Genomic DNA, 5,311 nt, shown 5'->3' with positions numbered 1-5,311 from the left:
GTTTGAATTGAAATGGCTTTTTTCGCAACACGCCTTGAGATGATATTTTGTTTCGATTCAATTGCTTTTTCGAATAATTTATGTTCAGCCTTTAATTTAGATTGCGTCATATACATCAAACACGAACTGTATATAGGAATGATAACCAAGGTCACATCTAGTAGACTGTGGTGCCTTTTCATTTCCGTAGGACTGCAGGCATGTTTCACGTTTGGAAGGATCCAGGCACCAGTGAGAATGCTTTGTAGAAAAAAAAATACTTTAAAAGATATAGTTATAAAAACTAAGTCCTTATAAGAAAGAAAGAAAATATTCATTTGCTCAAATAATCACAGCTGAATAGCGGAAATTAATTTCTACTACAAAACATGTTATTACACACAATTATGCAATGATTTAAAAAATAAAAATACACAAGAAAATCTAGCTAGTAATTGGTTCGACCCTGCGCACGCATAATTACAATATAGAAGAGATATTAAAACATTCAGGGAAAAGATTATAGTCATTGACTAACGGTTTTTTTTTAGAAATTTTGAGTCCAGAAATCAAGGCTGCTATTTTCAGAAAAGAAATCGAGCGATTTTGCTTCCGTCAGAAAATTTTGTATTTTTCTAAGTTTCAAGGAAAAGGGTAGTCTTTTGACCAGACTTGAAACCATCAGCAGCTCTTGAGCGCACAAATAAAAAATGATATCCCAAAATTGAACCAAAAAATATATGTAGCATCGCATGTCAACTTCTCTACAATTCAAGCAGGGGCCTGTGGAAATCTAAACATAGGGTAAAACCAGAGAAAGAAAAGAACTAGGATAGTATATTAAAATCAAAATTTAAAAGTTTTGTTCAAAGTTTTTGAATCTGTCAAAACATGGCATATCTGGACCGTTAATTTCCACAAAAGTGTATTGATTATAAATAACCTACTATCTTTTATTGATGTGTTTTTAATTAATACCATCCATCAACAAAGCGGCTTGGCAAGAACTATTGACCAACGATTTACTTGCATCATTCGACAAGTTTTTTTCATTGAAGATTTTTGACTTTATGAATACAATGTTAATAAAACTAATTGAATAATTACAATAAGGTAATTAGACAAATGCGGGAAATTTAGAAACTATATGCCGTGGAAAAAGTGTATATGATTCATATGATCTTAGAAAAAAGATATCTCAAAATCTTAAGAGATTTCTACGCAACAATTTATATTTATTAATCAAGTAAGAAACTTAAAAAATATTTTCGTTTGTAGACAACGGTCCACATAGCGCATATACCTGCCCCCTGATCCTTTGCCTTCAGTCAAGAGTGCAATGTGTGGTTGGAGGCAAATCATTCAACAGCTCCCATATTTTCCCTAGATCTCGCCATCCACTCATTTGAACTAAGAGGTCTCAGGCTTATCTTACAAAGTGATAACAATGAACACTATTCTAAACCAAATAATCAGCGACGCCAGGACTTAAGTCCCTTTGCCTACAGATTTAGGATTGCAAGCCCGCTGCGTTAGCCACCCAGCTAGTTCAGCAATCTTTGTTTTAGAAAGAAGGATTATAACAGTTTACACGTAGCTGAAATGTCAGTTGGAGTATTAATTTGAAACTTTTACATGGTGATGAATTGGAAAATATCTGCAAAAAAAAAGACTTTCAAAGAAAAGTGAAGAGCAACACCAGACCACAGACGAGCAGAGATCAAGTCAAATAGCAAGTGCAATTTATTATGAACAGAAATCAGTATCAATGAACAAATGAGATAAAAAAACGAGTATAACATTAGAATTATTAATTAAATAAAATATAAGGCGAACAGAAATAGAAACACACTGAGATAGCGATAACATCCCTTATGCCTTTTAAAGACTATAGCGGTGTTTGCACTTTACCAAGGACAATCTTTATTTCGAGCAATGTATTTTTATTTTATTAAAACATAAGCAACAACAAAACAGAAAGAAAATCACCATAATAAGTAAGATAACTGAAATTAATCTTGGTTAAAGATTACTTTTAGCAAAGATTGCTTTCTAGAGTGTCATAAACTTTTTCTTTCTTTCCCATTTCTTTTCCTATATCATTGTCATTGTTTAGCACATTCTCAAAATGTTCTCCCCATCTCTCTTAAATTATTTTCTTATCACTATTTAGGGCCCCGTTCCTATATTTAAATATGTAAAAAGCTTTTTCAACTGAAAGTAAGAAGAAGGGTTAAAACTAAAATCGGAGAGAAATTATTCTGGATATAAAAGAGCCCCCTCCCCCACTTTAATACTCCACTCTTTACGCTAAAGTTTTTCAGTACTTTTAGAAAAGCTTCTCATTCTAGTTAAACGGCCCTTGTGTTTCATGAGTCGCTCTTAAAAAATTGGGACAAAAGGTCCAACTTTAGCATTCAGAGCAAGTTGTTGAAGAAGGGACATCCCCTTTTATATCTGGAATATATTGTGTTCGTTTTAAGTTTTAACGTTGCTCCTTACTTTCAAGTGAAAATAACACGTTTTTTCTAATTTAATTTTTGAGTGTTTTTCAAATAATACCAGGAAATCTGCCTCCCTCTACACGGAAAATCCTCTCCCCGAAAGAAAAATCTTTCGAAAGTCCTCATTCCCAGGAAGTTACTCCTGGACAATTCCATCCGCGCCAAAAATTCCCCTGGGAAAACTTTTTCCCGGGAATATTTTTCAATACGATTCCGCCTGAAAAATTCTCCTTCGCATCCTTACCTTTCAAAGATATAAGTTTTTATTTTATTTCTGAATGTTTTTTTTCAAGTAATTCCAGTGCTCCCCACCCTTATGTACAACGTTTTCCTGGAAATCCTCCCCCCCCTTCCCAATGGGAAGTTTCTCCCGCAAAAATTTTTCCAATTCCCTGGTGATAACTCCTCAATGGAAAATTTATGTCGCAGAATACCCCCCCACAACAAGTCCCCAAGAAAATTAAAATCCTGCTATAAATTTCCCCGGGTAATTCCCCCAGAACCATGTAATCTTAAGATCCCCTGAACCCTGTAATCATGTAATCTTCCACATGTAATATTAAGTCACCGAAGAGAAAATAAAACAAATAAAGCGAATCTTGTATATCAATTCAAGGAAATCACCCGAGTCTGAATTTTCTCATTGAAAGTCCACCCCCGGAAACTATCCCCCCAACGATTAATTCTTCCTGTAGGAAGTTGCACCGATGTAATCTATATATATATATATATATATATATATATATATATATATATATATATATATATATATATATATATATATATATATATATATATATATATATATATATATATATATATATATATATATATGTATTCTATTGTATTTTATCTATATATAGTATATGTATTATATAAACAAATAGGCTACTATTTATAAACAATCGGGCGATTTTCCTAACTTGCAGCCTCTTTTTTGGGCTGTGAGGGGTTTTGTTATCCCCAAAGGCATAGTTATTGGACCTTTCAAGTGTGTTGAAATAAAATGGATATTTCAAAGTTTTGATCAGACAACTTTAGGGGATAAAGAGGCGTAAGAGGGTGGCTAGTTTCCCTCCTATCTTATTGGTCATTTAAAAAGGGCAATATAATTTTTAACTTCCGTTCAAATGAGCTCTCTTCCGATCTTCTAGGGCAATTGGTTTGATAATTTTTTGAAAATCAAGCAATTTTTCTCAGGCTTGTAGTTTTGAAGGGTAACAATAAACTTACTACTACTACTACTAATAACAACTCACCATAGCCTCATGCCCCTGAGGCCAACACAGCCACGCGTGTTCCTCCTCCATCCCAATCTATTCAAAAACTCCCTCTTTACTCCCTCCCAGGATATTCCCATTTCCTTTAAATATTTCTTTATAGTATGCTCCCATCCCAACTGCAGATGACCTGATTTCCATTTAGCCCAAGGCGGTTGGCCGAAATGGACAATCTTCGCCAATATGTCTTTCTTCATCCACAAAACGTGCCCTAGCCATTTCAACCTTTCTCTCATTATAGCCCTAAAAAGCGGGATAGAACCACACTTCTTGTGCAGCCTACTGTTTGAAATAGGGTCAGTCAGCCAGGTCCCCAGAACAATCCATAAGTAATTTTTCTGGAAAACATCTAGCAAATCTTCATCCGCTTTTCAGAGCGCCCATGCTACAGAGCCATGTTTGTCCACTGCCATCAACAAAGCTTCAATATTCTTGGTTTGCATAATTAGCTTCTAATCTTCCACACTTTTTACTGCGAAAAAACTTTCTGAGCCTTGGCTATTCTAGTTTCAGCGTCTTCACTGCTCCCACCGTCTTTATTAATAACACTACCAAGAAAAGTGAAGCTGTCCACCTAATTAATCTTTTTGTTACCCAAAGTCACCTTTTCATCTTCAATTATTCCTAGCTTTAGCAACTTATTCTTCTTAATATTGATTTTCCAACCTATTCTAGCACCCAGAACTTGCAAAACCTCCAAAAATTTATTCATTGTGTTGCGGAGCAACACTACTGCTTTCGTAGTTTGTTTTTTTTTTCACCGTGATCAGCGGCCTGTAGCTCCGAAGTGGTAAGAGTTAAAAATTTGAGATTTTTCAGAGGGAAGGGAAACGTGAAACAGAGTAAAAAAGTTCCAGATAAGTTCCTAAAATTTCTAACAGTTTTCCATAAAAAAAATAAAACCGTTTTTTTCTTAGAAACTCTGCGTTCGATGTTTGGCGTCAAGTTAAGACGACCCTAGCTTCGGAAATAAACTTGTTAGAAATACAGTTATACTGAACTCATGTAGAACTTTCATTTGTCTCTTCGAGAACCGGAGCACAAAATTCCGTAGCTCTTACAGATTTCCCGGAAATAATTCCGGAAAAGTCCATCTCGTTCCGATTTTTTTTGGAATTTTCTCAAATTTTCGATTTTGATGTTTCTTATATTTTTATCGAGTAGTGCTATGAAAAGTATGCAAGAAGAAGTGAAGTGTTCTATATACCAAGTTGCTTCGTTCTCTAAGAAATAATTTCCGAAGTTTCGACGTTCTAGAAGTAACTTTTGTTCTGGACCAGCTAGAATTTTTTTTCCAACGCGGTTCGACAGGTCTCGATCTCCTAACAACTGGAGCTTACAATAATTTCTCCGAAATAAAATTCCTTCTTTGGGTTTTTCTATTTGGAAGTTTTGTCATGCCCTCGGGGCAATTTAAATTTTTGGTGAATTCGGTTTGTTTTATATTTTCCTAGTTTAGACCATCAAAAGTTAAGCCGAAAACTATAAGACGTTATTTCCGTATCTTTTTCAGATTTCCCGGAAATAATTCCCGAAATGTGCGTCTCG

This window comes from Artemia franciscana, chromosome 21 (assembly GCF_032884065.1).
Source record: "Artemia franciscana chromosome 21, ASM3288406v1, whole genome shotgun sequence".
NCBI classification, from domain to species: domain Eukaryota; kingdom Metazoa; phylum Arthropoda; class Branchiopoda; order Anostraca; family Artemiidae; genus Artemia; species Artemia franciscana.
This window is presented reverse-complemented; position numbering follows the sequence as displayed.